Source organism: Macaca nemestrina, chromosome 13 (genome assembly GCF_043159975.1).
Source record: "Macaca nemestrina isolate mMacNem1 chromosome 13, mMacNem.hap1, whole genome shotgun sequence".
Classification (NCBI taxonomy): domain Eukaryota; kingdom Metazoa; phylum Chordata; class Mammalia; order Primates; family Cercopithecidae; genus Macaca; species Macaca nemestrina.
The window spans coordinates 104,742,144-104,765,273 of NC_092137.1; the positions used below are offsets into that span (position 1 = coordinate 104,742,144).

Below are 23,130 nucleotides of genomic sequence, written 5' to 3' on the forward strand. Positions count from 1 at the left end.
TAGTCACAATGAAAATTAGGGTTTCAACATGAATCTGAGGGCACAATTCAGTCCATAGCAGGTGGGACACAGCAAAGGCGGTGCTTCCAGTCTCAGGGCACGGGGCAGGTTCCCACAACTCAGCACACGGGTGGCTCCTCCCAAGTGTCACAGGAAAGACCTGACTCTAACTCTAGGGCTCCCTGTTGATAATGGGGCACCAGCACTCCTACTTTCCCAGTGTTCCTGAGACCATGGTGTTGTCTTTTGTTTATTGTGGAGTGTGTTTGCCATCTTCAGACAGGTCTTTGACATAGCAAGGATATCCTTGGGGTGCTCAAGCCCCACAGACCCTCCAGTGTTGGCTGCCACATCCTCCCTGGAGCAGCCACTAAAGTTTCCTGCTGTCCTCATGGCTGCAGGGATGCTCAGTCACGTCACTGGGAGGAGATCCTAGTGTTTCCTGTCCTCACCTGCTACAGGCATACTTGACTTGAACTATGTTTGTTTTACTCCAACGGACATTTTATATCACATTGTTTACAGTAGAGACATACCCCTCCACCACTGACCCTTTCCACACTGCTGCACCCACCAGGTGATTTGCATATTGTGCCCTAGGGAAGGAGGTAAAAGCTCAGCTGTAACCTTGCCTTGACAGACCAGGACTCCTCAGTTCACCTTCTCACAATGAGGCTCTCTGCTCAGCTCCTGGGGCGGCTAATGCTCTGGCTCCCTGGTAAAGACAGAAAAAATATGACGTGGGAAAACGGGGTCAGAAGGTGAGTTCTGGGTGCTTCACAACTTTCCACATTTATTTCAACCTTGTGTTAGAGGCACATGGTCTATGCTCCAGGAAAGAGAATTCGTATTTTTGTCTTAAGAATAATCAGGATTCACCTCCAAGGAACAATGACCTCTGATTAAGATCCTGAAAATAAAGAGTTCCCTGCTGGCTGGTAAATAATGGGCTCATTTTAGAAAGTCTCCTTTTCATAATATAAATCAAAACTTGAAAATATATGTAACTGTAAAACAGGGAAATCATGAAAGCTGCTCATAATGTGTCTATATAACTTGCACTTCTCTGTTATTATTTCAGGATCCAGTGGGGATATTGTGATGGCCCAGACTCCACTCTCCTGGCCTGTCAGCCTGTCACCCCTGGAGAGCCACCGCCATCTCCTGCAGGTCTAGTCAGAGCCTCTTGTCCAGTGATGGATACACCTATTTGTATTGGTCCCTGCAGAAGCCAGGCCAGTCTCCACAGCTCGTGATCTATTTTGTTTCAAACCGGGCCTCTGGAGTCCCAGACAGGTTCAATGGCAGTGGGTCAGGCACTGATTTCACACTGAAAATCAGCCGGGTGGGGACTGAGGATGTTGGGGTTTATTACTGCATGCAGGCTCTACAGCTTCTTCCCACAGTGGTACAACCCCATAGAGAAACCTGCCTTCTGGGGTGTCCCAGCTGCTCACATGCACTGCTTGTCTGGGGAGCAGGTCAGCAGGGTCTCTGAGTCTGCCGAAGAAGAGGCTGTTGGAGAATTCAGGGCAAAGTTTTTGGCTGAGGACTCCGGCCCATGAGACCCTCAGCTGCACCTCAGTCCCACATGTTAAGGCCCCATCAGCTGTCACATGTGGCCACGTGCTCTGAGAACAGCCAGCTCTGATGAAGGAAGAGTGAGTGAAAGCTCATCCTCAGCCTCCCTGTCTGGCCCATATTTGTCGAGTCCATTTATTTGCAGAACAATCAGATCATGGATGCAGGTTAGTGCTAACTCAAGTGAAATACATGTTGGAAATGACTGGTTTGGGGATAGTTTTATACATGGTAATACTTGGTCATGTTGGGAAATTACTGTCTTCCTGCTTTCCAAACTTTCTCTCTCCTTTACCACTGACACGAACCTACCCTTCCTAGTATTATGGTGGAGAAAACATTTTACACCAGCTATTTTCATGGGAATATGGCTAAGAATAATCAGTTATCATGTTTGTTTTTTTTACTACTTATAGATTTTTAAAATCCAGGGGAAATAAAAATCCTAATACTGAAATAGTTTGATTTACCTTAATTACCTTTTGCTGACTGAAAATGGGGTTCTTATAATTCCAAAAGTGGGATTTGAAAATAAACAAAATAACTCAGAAGGAAAACATGAAGTTTACATAATGTACCATAAGAACAATGTAGAATTGTATGAGACTTTTATTCTCAAATTCTTAGAATTTTAAAAGTATTTTACTGACATAGTACTTTAGAGAGGAAATATTTAGTACTATGTTGTCATAAGAAAATCATTCAAAGAATGAATAAATGCATTATTTTTATGTGACACTATTTTTTCCTGAAAATAAATCTGAATCCTCTATTTTAGTTGTAAATGCATAGAAAAATTATGCTCTTAATAGATTCTATTGACAATAATGTTCTAAATTTATATGCTTTCTTAATACAAGGGCTACGGTCTGATACATATCTGTATACGTTTTGCCATGCAAATTTTAAACCTAACAGACAAGCTTTCTGTTAAAAAAGCAGTAGTGCTTTCTCCACCATAATGCTAGAGAGGGCAGTTTTGTGTGAGTGGTAAAGGAGAGAGAACGTTTGGAAAGTGGGAAGAGAGCAATTTCCCAATATGACCAAGTGTTACCACGTAAAAAACTATCCCCAAACCAGTCATTTCTAACATATATTTCACTTGTGTTACCACTAATCTGCATCCATGATCTGATTGTCCTGCCAAATAAATTTATATGAATCCGAGTAATGAGTGACGTCTGTTACATGTGATAACACGGTGTAGAGATAGAAGAAGGCTGATTGAATCAATAGAACAAGATCCTGATGCAGGCTAATGGTTTAAATTATGCTTGAGATGATTTATGTTAAGATAACAGATTCTGTAGTAAGTGCAATTAAAATTCCAATGTGTCATTTCTGTTAGGTTTAAAAGTTGCATGGCAAAATGTATATACATATTTATTAGATCGTAGCCCTCAAATTAAGAAACATAAACACTTAATATGTTATTCAAAAATACTAATTAATGCATCATTGAGCCTAAATGTTGTTACAGAATGCAGTAAAAGAAAATAAAATGTAAATAGCAAGAACAGGAGCTAAGCAATGCCATCGTCACTTTTAGCCCTCCTGTGATTGACAGCACCTAGCCACCTTGAATTTCTGCTTTTCTACGAGACAGGAGATAAAATCAAAACCCATTCAAGGTTGGTTAGATATGTTTTTAGGAAAAGCAAACAAATGTACAACCTACATGATGCTGATATCCCAAAGGTCTATACTCTCAAGTCAAATTGGTGGAAAATACATGATTCCAAATCTGAAAGAGGAGAGATACAAGGAGAATCAGAGCATAATCAAATTTATTACAAAGAAGCCTCAAAATATGGTGGACTAAATGGGACAAGGTTTCTATGTCTGTGCCATGGCAGTGCAGAGGCAGGCAGGTGACCTTGGTGATGTAGGTGGCTCTGCTCTATGAGGTCACTCAGGTGGGCAGGAGGCACGAACACCCTGAGAACACAGCCTTCCTCCTACCTTAGAGTCACTGCCCCCATGGCCATCCTCAGCAGCATGAGGTGGGACAGAGTGGAGAGAAAGTTGTTTATTTCTAAGGACCAAAAATAAAAACAGAAACAAATAAAACCTCAAGCTTTCCATCAGTGACAAATGTACTTTTGACTCAATCACAGATTTGAGAAATTTTCCATTAAGTGGATCTCCTGATAAAGCCACATTCATTGTTTGTTTGTTTGAATCTGAAAATGTGTTTACATGATTCTTGTAGATATATTTTGACAATAAACATACATATGTGGTAGCCTATTTGAAGCTGTCATTTACTATTTCATAATTGCTGCTAAAAAGTCATTTGTTAAAAACTCTGTGACTCTAACTGTTCTTTTTTTTTCTTTATTATTATTATTATTATTATTATACTTTGAGTTCTAGGGTACATGTGCATAACGTGCAGGTTTGTTACATATGTATACTTGTGCCATGTTGGTGTGCTGCACCCATCAACTCGTCAGCACCCATCAACTCGTCATTTACATCAGGTATAACTCCCAATGCAATCCCTCCCCCCTCCCCCCTCCCCATGATAGGCCCCAGTGTGTGATGTTCCCCTTCCCGAGTCCAAGTGATCTCATTGTTCAATTCCCACCTATGAGTGAGAACATGCGTGTTTGGTTTTCTGTTCTTGTGATAGTTTGCTAAGAATGATGGTTTCCAGTTGCATCCATGTCCCTACAAAGGACACGAACTCATCCTTTTTTATGGCTGCATAGTATTCCATGGTGTATATGTGCCACATTTTCTTAATCCAGTCTGTCACTGATGGACATTTGGGTTGATTCCAAGTCTTTGCTATTGTGAATAGTGCTGCAATAAACATACGTGTGCATGTGTCTTTATAGCAGCATGATTTATAATCCTTTGGGTATACACCCAATAATGGGATGGCTGGGTCATATGGTACATCTAGTTCTAGATCCTTGAGGAATCGCCATACTGTTTTCCATAATGGTTGAACTAGTTTACAATCCCACCAACAGTGTAAAAGTGTTCCTATTTCTCCACATCCTCTCCAGCACCTGTTGTTTCCTGACTTTTTAATGATTGCCATTCTAACTGGTGTGAGATGGTATGTGGTTTTGATTTGCATTTCTCTGATGCTGAGTGATGATGAGCATTTTTTCATGTGTCTGTTGGCTGTATGAATGTCTTCTTTTGAGAAATGTCTGTTCATATCCTTTGCCCACTTTTTGATGGGGTTTTTTGTTTTTTTCTTGTAAATTTGTTTTGAGTTCTTTGTAGGTTCTGGATATTAGCCCTTTGTCAGATGAGTAGATTGCAAAAATTTTCTCCCATTCTGTAGGTTGCCTGTTCACTCTGATGGTAGTTTCTTTTGCTGTGCAGAAGCTCTTTAGTTTAATTAGATCCCATTTGTCAATTTTGGCTTTTGCTGCCGTTGCTTTTGGTGTTTTAGACATGAAGTCTTTGCCCATGCCTATGTCCTGAATGGTACTACCTAGGTTTTCCTCTAGGATTTTTATGGTATTAGGTCTAACATTTAAGTCTCTAATCTATCTTGAATTAATTTTAGTATAAGGAGTAAGGAAAGGATCCAGTTTCAGCTTTCTACTTATGGCTAGCCAATTTTCCCAGCACCATTTATTAAATAGGGAATCCTTTCCCCATTTCTTGTTTCTCTCAGGTTTGTCAAAGATCAGATGGCTGTAGATGTGTGGTATTATTTCTGAGGACTCTGTTCTGTTCCATTGGTCTATATCTCTGTTTTGGTACCAGTACCATGCTGTTTTGGTTACTGTAGCCTTGTAGTATAGTTTGAAGTCAGGTAGCGTGATGCCTCCAGCTTTGTTCTTTTGACTTAGGATTGTCTTGGAGATGCGGGCTCTTTTTTGGTTCCAGATGAACTTTAAAGCAGTTTTTTCCAATTCTGTGAAGAAACTCATTGGTAGCTTGATGGGGATGGCATTGAATCTATAAATAACCTTGGGCAGTATGGCCATTTTCACGATATTGATTCTTCCTATCCATGAGCATGGTATGTTCTTCCATTTGTTTGTGTCCTCTTTTATTTCACTGAGCAGTGGTTTGTAGTTCTCCTTGAAGAGGTCCTTTACATCCCTTGTAAGTTGGATTCCTAGGTATTTTATTCTGTTTGAAGCTATTGTGAATGGAAGTTCAATCATGATTTGGCTCTCTGTTTGTCTGTTACTGGTGTATAAGAATGCTTGTGATTTTTGCACATTGATTTTGTATCCTGAGACTTTGCTGAAGTTGCTTATCAGCTTAAGGAGATTTTGGGCTGAGACAATGGGGTTTTCTAAATATACAATCATGTCATCTGCAAACAGGGACAATTTGACTTCTTCTTTTCCTAACTGAATACCCTTTATTTCTTTCTCTTGCCTGATTGCCCTAGCCAGAACTTCCAACACTATGTTGAAAAGGAGTGGTGAGAGAGGGCATCCCTGTCTTGTGTCAGTTTTCAAAGGGAATTTTTCCAATTTTTGCCCATTCAGTATGATATTGGCTGTGGGTTTGTCATAAATAGCTCTTATTATTTTGAGGTACGTTCCATCAATACCAAATTTATTGAGCGTTTTTAGCATGAAGGGCTGTTGAATTTTGTCAAAAGCCTTTTCTGCATCTATTGAGATAATCATGTGGTTCTTGTCTTTGGTTTGTTTATATGCTGGATTATGTTTATTGATTTGCGAATGTTGAACCAGCCTTGCATCCCAGGGATGAAGCCCACTTGATCATGGTGGATAAGCTTTTTGATGTGTTGCTGAATCCAGTTTGCCAGTATTTTATTGAGGATTTTTGCATCGATGTTCATCAGGGATATTGGTCTAAAAGTCTCTTTTTTTGTTGTGTCTCTGCCAGGCTTTGGTATCAGGATGATGTTGGCCTCATAAAATGAGTTAGGGAGGATTCCCTCTTTTTCTATTGATTGGAATAGTTTCAGAAGGAATGGTACCAGCTCCTCCTTGTACCTCTGGTAGAATTCAGCTGTGAATCCATCTGGTCCTGGACTTTTTTTGATTGGTAGGCTATTAATTATTGCCTCAATTGCAGAGCCTACTATTGGTCTATTCAGGGATTCAACTTCTTCCTGGTTTAGTCTTGGAAGAGTGTAAGTGTCCAGGAAATTATCCATTTCTTCTAGATTTTCCAGTTTATTTGCATAGAGGTGTTTATAGCATTCTCTGACGGTAGTTTGTATTTCTGTGGGGTCAGTGGTGATATTGCCTTTATCATTTTTTAATGCGCCAATTTGATTCTTCTCTCTTTTCTTCTTTATTAGTCTTGCTAGCGGTCGTCAATTTTGTTGATCTTTTCAAAAAACCAACTCCTGGATTCATTGATTTTTTTGAGGGTTTTTTGTGTCTCTATCTCCTTCAGTTCTGCTCTGATCTTAGTTATTTCTTGCCTTCTGCTAGCTTTCGAATGTGTATGCTCTTGCTTCTCTAGTTCTTTTAATTACGATGTTAGAGTGTCAATTTTAGATCTTTCCTGCTTTCTCTTGTGGGCATTTAGTGCTATAAATTTCCCTCTACACACTGCTTTAAATGTGTCCCAGAGATTCTGGTATGTTGTATCTTTGTTCTCATTGGTTTCAAAGAACATCTTTATTTCTGCCTTCATTTCTTTATGTGCCCAGTAGTCATTCAGGAGCATGTTATTCAGTTTCTATGTAGTTGAGCGGTTTTGAGTGAGTTTCTTAGTCCTGAGTTCTAGTTTGATTGCACTGTGGTCTGAGAGACAGTTTGTTATAATTTCTGTTCTTGTACATTTGCTGAGGAGTGCTTTACTTCCAATTACGTGGTCAATTTTGGAGTAAGTGCGATGTGGTGGTGAGAAGAATGTATATTCTGTTGATTTGGGTTGGAGAGTTCTATAGATGTCTATTACGTCTGCTTGCTGCAGAGATGAGTTCAATTCCTGGATATCCTTGTTAACTTTCTGTCTCGTTGATCTGTCTAATGTTGACAGTGGGGTGTTGAAGTCTCCCATTATTATTGTATGGGAGTCTAAGTCTCTTTGTAAGTCTCTAAGGACTTGCTTTATGAATCTGGGTGCTCCTGTGTTGGGTGCATATATATTTAGTATAGTTAGCTCTTCCTGTTGAATTGATCCTTTTACCATTATGTAATGGCCTTCTTTGTCTCTTTTGATCTTTGATGGTTTAAAGTCTGATTTATCAGAGACTAGTATTGCAACCCCTGCTTCTTTTTGTTCTCCATTTGCTTGGTAAATCTTCCTCCATCCCTTTATTTTGAGCCTATGTATGTCTCTGCTTGTGAGATGGGTCTCCTGAATACAGCAGACTGATGGGTCTTGACTCTTTATCCAGTTTGCCAATCTGTGTCTTTTAATTGGAGCATTTAGTCCATTTACATTTAAGGTTAACATTGTTATGTGTGAACTTGATCCTGCCATTATGATATATATTAACTGGTTATTTTGCTCATTAGTTGATGCAGTTTCCTCCTAGCCTAAATGGTCTTTACATTTTGGCATGTTTTTGCAATGGCTGGTACCGGTTGTTCCTTTCCATGTTTAGTGCTTCCTTCAGGATCTCTTGTAAGGCAGGCCTAGTGGTGACAAAATCTCTAAGCATTTGCTTATCTGTAAAGGATTTTATTTCTCCTTCACTTATGAAACTTAGTTTGGCTGGATATGAAATTCTGGGTTGAAAATTCTTTTCTTTAAGAATGTTGAATATTGGCCCCCACTCTCTTTTGGCTTGTAGAGTTTCTGCTGAGAGATCTGCTGTTAGTCTGATGGGCTTCCTTTTGTGGGTAACCCGACCTTTCTCTCTGGCTGCCCTTAAGATTTTTTCCTCCATTTCAACTTTGGTGAATCTGGCAATTATGTGTCTTGGAGTTGCTCTTCTCGAGGAGTATCTTTGTGGCGTTCTCTGTATTTCCTGGATTTGAATGTTGGCCTGCCCTACTAGGTTGGGGAAGTTCTCCTGGATGATATCCTGAAGAGTGTTTTCCAACTTGGTTCCATTTTCCCCCTCACTTTCAGGCACCCCAATCAGACGTAGATTTGGTCTTTTTACATAATCCCATACTTCTTGCAGGCTTTGTTCATTTCTTTTTCTTCTTTTTTCTTTTGGTTTCTCTTCTCGCTTCATTTTGTTCATTTGATCCTCAATCACTGATACTCTTTCTTCCAGTTGATCGAGTCGGTTACTGAAGCTTGTGCATTTGTCATGTATTTCTCGTGTCATGGTTTTCATCTCTTTCATTTTGTTTATGACCTTCTCTGCATTAATTACTCTAGATATCAATTCTTCCACTTTTTTTTCAAGATCTTTAGTTTCTTTGTGCTGGGTACGTAATTCCTCCTTTAGCTCTGAGAAGTTTGATGGACTGAAGCCTTCTTCTCTCATCTCGTCAAAGTCATTCTCCGTCAAGCTTTGATCCGTTGCTGGCGATGAGCTGCGCTCCTTTGCTGGGGGAGATTCACTCTTATTTTTTGAATTTCCAGCTTTTCTGCCCTGCTTTTTCCCCATCTTTGTGGTTTTATCTGCCTCTGGTCTTTGATGATGGTTATGTACTGATGGGGTTTTGGTGTAGGTGTCCTTCCTGTTTGATAGTTTTCCTTCTAACAGTCAGGACCCTCAGCTGTAGGTCTGTTGGAGATTACTTGAGGTCCACTCCAGACCCTGTTTTCCTGGGTGTCAGCAGCAGACGCTGCAGAAGATAGAATATTGCTGAACAGCGAGTGTACCTGTCTGATTCTTGCTTTGGAGGCTTCCTCTCAGGGGTGTACTCCATCCTGTGAGGTGTGGGGTGTCAGTCTGCCCCTAATGGGGGATGTCTCCCAGTTAGGCTACTCAGGGGTCAGGGACCCACTTGAGCAGGTAGTCTGTCCCTTCTCAGATCTCAACTTCCGTGTTGGGAGATCCACTGCTCTCTTCAAAGCTGTCAGACGGAGTCATTTGCGTCTGCAGAGGTTTCTGCTGCTTTTGGCTTTTGTTGTTGTTTACTGTGCCCTGTCCCCAGAGGTGCAGTCTACAGAGACAGGCAGGTTTCCTTGAGCTGCTGTGAGCTCCACCCAGTTCCAGCTTCCCAGCAGCTTTGTTTACCTACTTAAGCCTCAGCAATGGCGGGCGCCCCTCCCCCAGCCTCGCTGCTGCCTTGCCGCGATATCGCAGACTGCCGTGCTAGCAATGAGGGAGGCTCCGTGGGCGTGGGACCCTCCTGGCCAGGTGTGGGTTATAATCTCCTGGTGTGCCTGTTTGCTTAAAGCGCAGTATTGGGGTGGGTGTTACCCGATTTTCCAGGTGTTGTGTGTCTCAGTTCCCCTGGCTAGGAAAAGGGATTCCCTTTCCCCTTGCACTTCCCAGGTGAGGCGATGCCTCGCCCTGCTTCAGCTCTCGCTGGTCAGGCTGCAGCAGCTGACCAGCACCGATTTTCTGGCACTCCCTAGTGAGATGAACCCAGTACCTCAGTTGAAAATGCAGAAATCACCAGTCTTCTGTGTCGCTCGCGCTGGGAGTTGGAGACTGGCGCTGTTCCTATTCGGCCATCTTGCTCCGCCTCTTCTAGGGTTTTTATGGTTTTAGGTCTAACATTTAAGTCTCTAATCCATCTTGAATTAATTTTCATATAAAGAGTAAGGAAAGGATCCAGTTTCAGCTTTCTACTTATGGCTAGCCAATTTTCCCAGCACCATTTATTAAATAGGGAATCTTTTCCCCATTTCTTGTTTTTGTCAGGTTTGTCCAAGATCAGATGGCTGTAGATGTGTGGTATTATTTCTGAGGGCTTTGTTCTGTTCCATTGGTCTATATCTCTGTTTTGGTACCAGTACCATGCTGTTTTGGTTACTGTAGCCTTGTAGTATAATTTGAAGTCAGGTAGCATGATGCCTCCAGACAAAGTTGGTTTTGAACTCAAGCAGTCCTCGTGTATTGGCCTCCCAAAATGCTGGGATTACAGGCATGAGCCACTATGCCTGGCCTTTTATTTTATGTAGATCACTGTCCCTTACTGAGTATTACATAACTGTTATTATAAATCTTGTATAGGAGATTACATGTGTTGGCCAGGCATGATGGCTGATGCCTGTAATCCCAGCACTTTTGGAGGCCAAAGTGGGCAGATCACCTGAGGTCAGGAATTCGAGACCAGCCTGGCCAACATGGTAAAACCCCATCTCTATGCAAAATACAAAAAAAAAAAAAAATTAGCCAGGTATAGTGGCACATGCCTGTAGTCCCAGCTACTGGGGAGGCTAAGGCAGAAGAACTGCTTGAACTTGGAAGGCAGAAGTTGCAGTAAGCTGAGATCATCCCACTGCACTCCAGCCTGGGCAAATGAGTGAGAATCCGTCTTAAAAAAAACAAAACAAAACAAAACAAAACATAATTCATACAGTATTCCAAAAAACAACAGTATGCTTTGCTTTTCATTACCATGAATCTATAAGTTATTAAGCTTTCAGTACTGCAAATATTGTCACATATTAACAGTTTGACTTGAAAATATGTACAATTTCTACTAAAAATAGAAAATAAAAGCCTGTCTTTAGAAGCTTCCAAGGACATTATAACAGAAGTTATATTTTCCACAATTTGGGTTTAATTAATCTTATATAGTGCAATTGATTTAAATAAAATTTTAATTTTTGAACACTATTGGGTTTACAGAAACATTGTAAAAATAGTATAATGTTCCTGGTAAGTACCCAAACTCTGCTTTCTCTATTACTAACATTTTATATTAGTGTGGTGCATTCATTACAATTAAGGCATCAATATTGTTATATTATTATTATCTAAAGACCATACTTGTTCAAAATTCCTCAGTTTTTATTTAGTGTCCATTTTCTGTTCTAGTATACATCCTAGAATCACATATTACATGTAGTCATGGTGAGAGAGACTCCAAGTCAGTCAGTGTTGAAACAGGGAATATTAAAAAAGAACCAACATAGATTACAAAAGGAAGACTCGAAGCTTCCGGAATGATTTTCTTTCTATCTAAAATCATTTTCTATCTTTCATCCTATCAGCACTCATAAATTACACACACTCATAACCTGCCACAAATTACTGGCAGATTGTGACAGTGGAGCAGGGCATGTCACATAGTGAAAGCAGGAACAAGTGAGTGAGAGGGGAGATACTACACACTTTTAAACAACCAGATCTTGTGAGAGCTCACCTGCTATCATGAGGAGTACCACGGAGATAGTACTAAACCATTCATGAGAAATCCACCCTCGTAATCCAGTCACCTCCCTCCAGACACCACCTACAACACTGGGGATTACAGTTCAACATGAGATTTGGGTGGGGACACATGTCCAAAACATATCACAGGGGTTTCCCTATGTTGCTTAGGCTGGTCTCAAACTCCTGGCCTCAAGTGATCTTCCTGCCTCAACCTTCCAAAGTGCCAGAATTACAGGCATCAGCCACCATGACCAGACAGAATTTTATTTCTCAAGGGGCTTTTCATCTCACTAGAAATTTTAGTTTAGGGATCTCCCAACTTACAAAGGGTTTCTGTTCCAAAATTTTGTTTCTAAGTCAGGTAGGCTCACTTTCCTAAAGAAAATGAGAAGAAGCCAGTCTCGAAGCAAGCAATAAAAGCCTGTTGCCTCACGGGTGAACTATGATGTTGCTAAATCCATCAGAAGTAATTTTACTTTTGCTCTTTGTTGAATGGGCTACTGTGAGCTTGTGGGGGCACCTAACCACCATTTAGAATTCTATAAATAATTCTATAATTTATAGAATTATTTCTTTGAAGCAGGTCATGCTGTCATGTGTGGTCAAAAGGGAATTAGTGATGAGAACGGGGCTTTCTCTGCCTCTCTCCCTTTTGACTGCCAAGGTCCAGGGAAGTTCACATCTACAGTGGTCAGGGGCTTGCCAAGTAGATCCCCACCAGTTGCTGGATAATGCCTGTGAACTACTGGCTTGCATCTGTTCTGAAAAACTAACTTCTGGTTTGCTTGTTTATTCACCAGTAGTTCACATAATTTTCTTATGACAATCTGGCACCTAACATAGATCCCAAAAGAGTTTAGGAGGATTTACCCTTTAGGCAAAAAATATTGGCAGTGTTTATAATCCCCTCAAAAAGAGAGAGGGAGAAAAAAAGAAAGAAGAAATTTTTTAAAGGCAGAGATAACATCATGTAACTAAACTAAATAACTTTCTATATCTGACTGAAAATAAATTTTTGTTTTTTCCTTATTTTGGCTCATTTGGTAAGCTAACAAACTGGAAGAACTAGTTTTAACCAAACAACTCTAAAAGATTTCAGAATTTGAAAACTTAAGAATTATGAATAGATTTGATTCATTTAGCCCCAAAATTATCAAAAGAAGTATATAAAATATTAATAGTCAATTTTCCACCAAAACCATTGAGCTATAGAATTCCAGATATCAAAAATTCTAAGGAAATGTTGTGTTTTAGAATCAAATCACGTACTAGGCTGAAATTAAACACCATTACTGAGTATTGTTATTAGGATAAACATCTTTCCATACTTTGGTGAAATTGGAAATACTCTTGCAGAAGTGTTTTCATCTCTCACCCAGAAAAAATAAATAATGACTTCTTCCTCCTTCCACTTAAGGTAAAATCCTACCTTTACGTATATTGCATCATCCCTTGTTTTGTGATTATTTGCTTACAGATTTTCTCTCAGTGCTCTCTAAGCAAAGAGAACAGGGTACTGGTCAAGATTGTGGATCTAGGGGATCACTGATCTAGGTCCTATTCCAAATTTGATTCCTCACCTGCTAAGCTTGCAAGTGCAATTCATTTAAATTCTCTGAAGGTTAAATGTTTCATCTAAATAGGGATAATAATAAACACCTATGTCATAGAGTTGTTTGAGATTAAATGAGATAATACATGTAAAATTATGTGCCTGGAATACAGCAAGATTGTTGTTGTTGTTGATGATGATGATGATGATGATGATGATGATGATGATATTTTTCTAGCCCCAGTGCACAACTGCTTGAATGTATTAGATAATCAAAACATGTTTCTTGAACTGAGATGAATTTCCCCATGTTGTCTGCCTAGTGAAACCCTACATTTTCTTCTAGAGGAGATGACATTTGAGCAAGATCTTAAAGAAAATCAGATGCCTTCACCTGACCACTGCTTGGTGATCCCATGGCACTTTGTACATCTCTTCATTAGCTCTCATCTCACCAGCCCATAATTATTGTATGTGCTGCCTTCTGAAGCTTGCAGCTGACTACGTCAGGTAGAATAAAATCATCCTTTCATAAAACAGTGACCTCCTTTTTTATTTGCATTTCCAAAGTCAAACATATGATAGGTAGACAATGAATGCTTGCTCCTGGGCTGTGCTAAAGGTATCTATAACCACTAAGCCCAAAGAGTGTCATGTGCTTTCAAAAGGAAGGAGCCAGTGTTTATATCACTTTTTCTCAACCTTCAAGGCTCCATTCAAACCCCACTTCCAGCATGAGGCACTATCCAGTCCAATCCACAGTCATCGTTCCCTTTCTGAGTCCTTCCAGGAAATCAGACATAGTCATTTGAGGTGTGTGTTAATGATCTTTCCTCAGAGGCCCTGTGAGCTCTTTTGCACGGTACAAAGGCATGTAATAGGCAGGAAGCTAGTATTTAATTGCTAGGCTTAGTTATAGTTTTCAGTGTGTACTTCTCCAGAATTATCCAATTAACCCTAACTTGAGAAGACAGGCAAATTGGATTTGCACACACTGGAGTCAATTCCTGATACCTCTGGGGTGTGAATGAACACAGGTCTTCTTGCTGGCTTCTGTAACAGTATCTCTCTTTGGCCAGCACCCAATTTTTGGAACCATTATAAGCACATAAAAACAGCATTTTACACAAACCAAAAAATAGTTTCCAACCATGTTTCTGTGGCATTGTTAACAGTAAATTCTACTTTGAGTTATATTTCCGCTAATTAAATGAAATGAGAAGTGGGCTCTAGTCCCCCAGAAAGAGACTGGAGGGAACCACAATCTTTCCTGTGATTAGATACACCACTAAGGAAATCTGACCCTGGGCAACTGAAAGCTGCCTATTCTCATTAAGAAGAGCTACAGACTGACACTTTTCAAAGACTAGTAACTGGACACTTACTTCTTTCACAGATTATCTTCTTTTCCCTTTTTCATACTAGGAATTATCAGGGATTATAACAATCATCAACATTACAAGCCTCCAAAATCACATTTTTTAACTTTTTGAAATGCCCTCCCACCTAACTACCCCACATTTGACACTTGCAGCCATCCTCTGGAGAGGTAGACAAGATCGACCGTCTCACTTTACAGAAGTGAAAAGAGTAGCTGGCCTAATGCCACAGCCAATGAACAGATGAAGGAGGCCTACAACCACCCAGTCTTCCCTGCTTCTCCTCACTCCTCCCTTCTGACCCCCTTACGTCACCACTGATCAATAGATCACTGTGTGGCCATTCAGCATCTTCCTGTGCTGTGTCAGGCAAGAGAACTTCTGGAAAGAGAACATCTCATGTTTATTAAGGAGATTGGGTGTCCTTGTAGAAAGTCCTGCCATGCACAACCCGTCTTAACCGATGTGTTTCACCATACTGAAGGCAAGTTGCCATCTAGCATAGTTGAAGGGGGGCCACTTGTGGTGATCTTTGTTCTTGCTGGAACAAAGAAATGAGCTCATTTCTTTGTTCATTTTTCTCAAAGAAAACAAGGAAATGAGCTCATTTTCAAAGAAAATGAACATTATTTCATGTGAAAGAAAGATGAGTAAAGTGACAGGAAGGAAAAAAAGCTTAGGGTTGGTGTGAGATACACAGACAAGGTGTTAGCCCCGCATACAGTGCTGCTGGCCCAAGTTAACTCCTGGCTTTTCCCTATATATGTGGTGTGGAAAAGCTATTTATAAAATGTGTTTAAATATTTGGAACCAAATACATCAACATTATTGGGAAACATTGACTTGGACCAGAACTCGTTTCCTTGCCCTAGTCCAATGTGAATAACAAAATGAAGAATATCAGGATGATTCGAGACCAGGAATACTACAGATGTCTAACACTTCCATCTGGAATCCCCAAAGAGGCCTGCTTTTAGCCTCCTTACTGGTTGGTGACCTGGCATGACAGAAATGACAGAAATCTCAGAAGACTGGCCTCATGAATAATCTTTAGTATCAATCTAACAAAGCAAGCCTTCTAGAAATTACCTGACTCTGCAGTTCCCTCTGCTGCTTCAGGTGAAAATGTTCAGGTCCATCTGCCACTGTAGTGAAGGACTGCTTTGGGTAGTGTCTGTGGAGAAACTTTTTAAAGGACATAGTTAAAATATTGTGCTACAAACTCTTGAACACCAATTGTTTTGTCCTTCCTCTCTGTGACAGTGAAAGAGGGCTGTGCTCTTGGCAAAGGTCACTGATTATCTGTCACTCAGTTATCCCCACTCTCTCCCATAACTTTAACTTCAGCTTCTCTGTTCTAGGAGATTCTTCTCACAGGCTCAAGGCTCTCCTACCCCGCATCATTCCTCCCTCTACCCCACACACCCAGCATGTGTCCAGCTAGTCTATCCTTCAGCCAAACTTCCTTAAAAAGAGGCCTTACCTCACTGTCCCTACCCATCTCCTCTCTGACTCACTCCTTAACTCCATGACAGGGTTCTGGTTTCTTTCCCTTGCCTGTTGTGACTTCCTGTGGACACAGTCAAAAACCATTGCATAGTCCTGTTGTATGACATCCCCTCCATCTTGAAATGTCCTCTCCCTCAGTTCCTATATGTTACCACACACGCTTGCCTTGGCTTCTCCCTCTAGTTGTTTCTTCCCTGTCTTCTGTGGGCTCCTTTTTGTCTGCTCACTCCTTCTTCAGTGTCCTCAAATGATCGGTGTCCTCAAATGGGCTTCCTTCCCTTCTCAGCTGACACCATCACCAGGGAATTACAGTTTCTCAGCAGTGTTGGGGCCTCTCTATCTCTATGCTGGTCATGCCCATGTGTGAGCTGCAGACCCAGTGGAATTTCCATTTGTGCCTCCCATGCCCAGCCCACCCTCCACTAGTCTCAAATGCAGCTGTTCAGCCCTACCCCAGTCCTCAGACAAGTTCCTCTCCTTGGATCCTCTTTTTCCTTCGTGAGTGTCCAGTTGCCCAAGTCAAAAACCTGGGAGTGATATAAATTCCCCACACATCCAGTCAGTCACTCATCAACTCTATTGATTATGTCTGCTAAATATATCTCAATTATATTTACTTATACATATGCATGTATCTTCTTCACTACATTTGTAATTGTGGGCTGCACTTACCTTTCAGGGAACAACAACACTGGCCCCTCTTGCCCTTCTAGTCAGAAGTGCCAAGATGATGAGAGCTAGCCATGACAAACCCACAGCCAACGTTACACTGAATGTGCAAAACTGGAAGGGCATCCAAATAGAGGAAGGAAGAGAGGATAGATAGGAAATCAAACTGTCTCTGTTTACAGATGACATGATTCCATGTCCAGAAAACCCCACAGTCTTGGCCCCAAAGCTGCTTCTGCTGATAAACTGTAGCAAAATCTTAGCATACAAAATCAATGTGTGAAAATTACTAGCAGTCCTATACATCAAGTCAAGAAGAGAGTCAAATGAAGAACACAATCCCATTCATAATTGCTACACACAGAAAAACTAAAATACCTAGGAATACAGCTAACCAGGGAGGTGAAAGATCTCTAGGAGATCTCTAGGAGAATTACAAAACACTGCTCAAAGAAATCAGAGAAGACATAAACAAACGGAAAAACATTTCATTCTCATGGATAGGAAGAATTAATGTCATTAAAATGGCTATACTGCCCAAAGTAATTTACACATGCAAGCTATCCCTATTAAACTACCAATTGCATTCCTCACAGAACTAGAGCAAACTATTTCAAAATTCATGCGGAACCAAAAAAGGAGCTCTAATAGCCAAGCAATCCTCAGCAAAAAGAACGAAGCTGGAGGCATCACGTTACCCAACTTCAAACTACACTACAGGGCTACAGTAACCAAAACAGCATGATACTGGTACAAAAACAGCTCATCATTTTGAGTTATGTTTCTTCAATACCCAGATTTTTTGGAGTTTTTAATATGGAGAGGCATTGAATTTTATTGAAAGCCTTTTCTAGATCTACCAAGCAAATGAAAAACAGAAAAAGGCAGGGGTTGCAATCCTAGTCTCTGATAAAACAGACTTTAAACCATCAAAGATCATAAGAGACAAAGAAGGCCATTACATAATGGTAAAGGGATCAATTCAACAAGAAGAGCTAAGTATCCTAAATATATATGCAACCAATACAGGAGCACCCAGATTCATAAAGCAAGTCCTTAGAGACTTACAAAGAGACTTAGACTCCCATACAATAATGGGAGACTTTAACATCCCACTGTCAACATTAGACAGATCAATGAGACAGAAAGTTAACAAGGATATCCAGGAATTGAACTCAACTCTGCACAAAGCGGACCTAATAGACATCTACAGAACTCTTCACTCCAAATCAACACAATATACATTCTTCTCAGCACCACATCGCACTTATTCCAAAATTGACCACATAATTGGAAGTAAAGCACTCCTCAGCAAATGTAAAAGAACAGAACATCGATGCAAAAATCCTCAATAAAATACTGGCAAACCGAATCCAGCAGCACATCAAAAAGCGTAACCACCATGATCAAGTGGGCTTCATCCCTGGGATGCAAGGCTGGTTCAACATACACAAATCAATAAACGTAATCCAGCATATAAACAGAACCAAAGACAAAAACCACATGATTATCTCAATAGAGGCAGAAAAGGCCTTTGACAAAATTCAACAGCCCTTCATGCTAAAAACTCTCAATAAATTTGGTATTGATGGAACGTATCTCAAAATAATAAGAGCTATTTATGACAAACCCACAGCCAATATCATACTGAATGGGCAAAAACAGGAAGCATTCCCTTTGAAAACTGGCATAAGATAGGGATGCCCTCTCTCACCACTCCTATAGTGGTGGAACTCCTATAGTGGTGGAAGTTCTGACTTCCACCATAGTGGTGGAAGTTCTGGCTAGGGCAATCAGGCAAGAAAAAGAAATAAAGGGTATTCAGTTAGGAAAAGAAGAAGTCAAATTGTCCCTGTTTGCAGATGACATGATTGTATATTTAGAAAACCCCATTGTCTCTGCCCAAAATCTCCTTAAGCTGATAAGCAACTTCAGCAAAGTCTCAGGATACAAAATCAATGTACAAAAATCACAAGCATTCTTATACACCAGTAACAGACAAACAGAGAGCCAAACCATGAATGAACTTCCATTCACAATAGCTTCAAAGAGAATAAAATACCTAGGAATCCAACTTACAAGGGATGTAAAGGACCTCTTCAAGGAGAACTACAAACCACTGCTCAGTGAAATAAAAGAGGACACAAACAAATGGAAGAACATACCATGTTCATGGATAGGAAGAATCAATATCGTGAAAATGGCCATACTGCCCAAGGTAATTTATAGATTCAATGCCATTCCCATTAAGCTACCAATGAGTTTCTTCACAGAATTGGAAAAAACTACTTTAAAGTTCATATGGAACCAAAAAAGAGACCACATTGCCAAGACAATCCTAAGCCAAAAGAACAAAGCTGGAGGCATCACACTACCTGAGTTCAAACTATACTACAAGGCTACAGTAACCAAAACAGCATGGTACTGGCATCAAAACAGAAATATAGACCAATGGAACAGAACAAAGCCCTCAGAAATAATACCACACATCTACAGCCATCTGATCTTTGGCAAACCTGACAAAAACAAGAAATGGGGAAAGGATTCCCTATTTAATAAATGGTGCTGGGAAAATTGGTTAGCCATAAGTAGAAGCTGAAACTGGATCCTTTTCTTACTCCTTATACGAAAATTAATTCAAGAAGGATTAGAGACTTAAATGTTAGACCTAAAACCATAAAAATCTTAGACAAAAACCTAGGTAATACCATTCAGGACATAGGCATGGGCAAGGACTTCATGTCTAAAACACCAAAAGCAATGGCAACAAAAGCCAAAATTGACAAATGAGATCTAATTAAACTAAAGAGCTTCTGCACAGCAAAAGAAACTACCATCAGAGTGAACAGGCAACCTACAGAATGGGAGAAAATTTTTGCAATCTACTCATCTGACAAAGGGCTAATATCCAGAACCTACAAAGAACTCAAAACAAATTTACAAGAAAAAAACAAACAACCCCATCAAAAAGTGGGCAAAGGATATGAACAGACATTTCTCAAAAGAAGACATTTATGCAGCCAACAGACACATGACAAAGTACTCATCATCACTCAGCATCAGAGAAATGCAAATCAAAACCACAATGAGATACTATCTCACACCAGTTAGAATGGCAATCATTAAAAAGTCAGGAAACAACAGATGCTGGAGAGGATGTGGAGAAATAGGAACACTTTTACATTGTTAGTGGGACTGTAAACTAGTTCAACCATTGTGGAAAACAGTGTGGTGATTCCTCAAGGATCTACAACTAGAAATACCATTTGACACAGCCATCCCATTACTGGGTATATACCCAAAGGATTATAAATCATGCTGCTATAAGGACACATGCACACGTATGTTTATTGTGGAACTATTCACAATAGCAAAGAGTTAGAATCAACCCAAATGTTCATCAGTGATAGACTGGATTAAGAAAATGTGGCACATACACACTATGGAATACTATGCAGCCATAAAAAAGGATGAGTTTATGTCCTTTGTAGGGACATGGATGCAGCTGGAAACCATCATTCTCAGCAAACTATCGCAAGAACAGAAAAGCAAACACCGCACGTTCTCACTCATAGGTGGGAATTGAACAATGAGATCACTTGAACACAGGAAGGGGAACATCACACACGGGGGACTTTTGTGGGGAGGGGGAAGTGGGGAGGGATAGCATTAGGAGATATACCTAATGTAAACGATGAGTTAATGGGTACAGCACACCAACATGACACATGTATACATATGTAACAAACCTGCATGTTGTGCATATGTACCCTAGAAAAAGTATAATAAAAAAAAAGAAAGCATTTTCTGCATATATTGAGATAATCAAGTGGTTTATATCTTTAGTTTTGTTTATGTGATGAATCAGATTAATTGATTTGTGTATGTTGAGGCAACCTTGCATCCTGGGGATGAAGCATACTTGATCATGATGGATTAACTCTTTGATGTGCTGCTGGATTTGGTTTGCCAGTATTTTGTTGAGGATTTTTGTATTGATGTTCGTCGAGGGTATTGTCCTGAAGTCTTTTTTTGTGGTGTGTTTCTGCTAGATTTTGGTATCAAGATGATGTTGGCCTCACAGAATGAGCTGGGGAGGTGTTCCTCCTCAATATTTTCAAATAGTTCCTGTAAAAATGGCACCAGCTCTTCTTTGTACTTCTCGTAGAATATGGCTGGGAATCCATCACGTCCTGGGCTTTTTGGGTTGGTAGGTTATTTATTACTGATTCAATTTTGGAGCTTTCTATTGGTCTGTTCAGCACATCAATTTCTTCCTGGCTGAGTTGTGGGAGGGTTTATTTGTCCAGGAATTTATCTATCTCTTTGAAGTTTTCTAGTTCGTATGCATAGAAGTGTTTGCAGTAGTTTCTGATGGTTGTTTCTATTTCTGTGGGGTCAGTGGTAACATTCCCTTTGTCATTTCTAATTGTGTTTATTTGAATCATCAGACTTTCTTATTAATATTTTCAAGAAACCTACCCTGAATTAGTAGATCTTTTGAATGGCTTTTTTGTTTTTTTGTTTTGTTTTGTTTTGTTTTGTTTCATGTCTCGGTTTCCTTCAGTTCAGCTCGGATTTTTGGTTATTTCTTGTCTTCCCCTAGCTTTGGGGTTTTGTCTTGCTTCTCTTTCAGTTGAGATGTTAGGTTATTAATTTGAGTTCTTCCTAACTTTTTGATGTGGGATTTAGTGCTATAAATTCCCCTCCTAACATTGCCTTAGCTTTGTCCAGAAGCTCTAGTATGTAACTTTGTTCTCATTATTTTCAAAGAACTTCTTGATTTCTGCTTTAATTTCTTTACTAAAAAGTCATTCAAGAGTATGTTGTTTGATTTCCATGTAATTGCATGATTTTCAGCAATTTTATTAGTCTTGACTTCTATTTTTATTGCACTGTGATCTGAGTGTGTGTTTGATATGATTTCAGTTGTTTTGCATTTGCTGAGGATTGCTTTATGTCCAATTATGTGAGTGATTTTAGAGTATGTGGCATATGATGATGAGAGGAATGCATATTCTGTTGTTTTTGAGTGGAGATTTCCATAAAGGCCTATCAGATCCATTTGATCCAATGTTGAGTTCAGGTCCTGAATATCTTTGTTAATTTTTTGCCTCAATGATATGTCTAATACTGTCACTGGAGTGTGGAAATCTCCCACTATTACTGTGAAACATACTTTGTAGGTCTCTAAGAACTTTATTTATGAATCTGGGTGCTCCTGTGTTGGATGAATATATATTTAGGAGAGTTAGGTCTTCTTGTTGAATTGAAACCTTTGCCATTATGTAATATCCTTCTTTGTCTTTTCTATTTTAAGTTCTGGTATACATGTACAGGATGTGCAGGTTTGTTACATAGTTAAACATGTGCCATGGTGGTTTGCTGCACCTGTCAATCTATCACGTAGGTATTAAGCACCACATGCATTAGCTATTTCTCTTAATGCTCTCCTCTCCCCCACCTTCCCAACAGGCTCTGGTGTGTATTCTTCCCCTCCCTGTGTCCATGTGTTCTCATTGTTCGGTTTCCACTTATGAGAACATGTGGTGTTTGGTTTTCTGTTCCTGTGTTAATTTGTTGAAGATTATGGCTTCCACCTTCATCCATGTCCCTGCAAAAGACATGACCTCATTTCTTTTTATGGCTGTATAGTATTCCATGGTGTATATGTATCACATTTTCTTTATCCAGTCTATCGTTGATGGAAGTTTGGGTTGATTCCATGTCTTTGCTGTTGTGAATAGTGCTGCAATAAACATAAGTGTGCATGTATCTTTAAAACAGGACGATTTCTATTTCTTTGGATATAAACCTAGTAATGGGATTGCTGGGCCAAATGGTATTTCTGCTTCTAGAGCCTTCAGGAACTGCCACACCATCTTCTACAATGGTTGAACTAGTTTACATTCCCACCAACAGCATGAAAGTGTTCCTGTTTCTCCACAGCCTCTCTAGCGTCTGTTGTTTCTTGACTTTTTAATAATTGCCATTCTGACGGGCGTGAGATGGTATCTCATTGTGGTTTTGATTTGTGTTTCTCTAATAAACACTACTGAGGTTGAGCTTTTTTTTCATATGTTTGTTGGATGCATAAATGTCTTCTTTTCAGAATGTCTGTTCGTGTCCTTTACCCATGTTTTTTGATGGGGATGTTTGTTCTTTTCTTGTAAATTTGTTTAAGTTCCTTGTGGATTCTGGATATTAGACCTTTGTCAGATTGATAGATTGCAAAAATATTCTCCCATTCTGTAGGCTGCTTGTTCACTCTGATGATAGTTTTTTTC

General features: G+C 39.9%; 1 protein-coding gene across 1 annotated transcript in view; it reads right to left on the minus strand.

The window, feature by feature from the left end:
• Positions 1-310: 310 nt before the first annotated feature.
• Positions 311-23,130, minus strand: part of LOC105472026 (ankyrin repeat domain-containing protein 36A-like) — a 203,055-nt gene continuing 180,235 nt past the window's right edge. The window contains exons 84-86 of the mRNA XM_071077048.1: positions 15,755-15,850; positions 3,260-3,325; positions 311-715 (exon numbers count right to left, since the gene is read on the minus strand). The gene's annotated coding sequence lies outside the window, so the exon portion shown is untranslated. The remainder of the gene's footprint in view (positions 716-3,259; positions 3,326-15,754; positions 15,851-23,130) is intronic.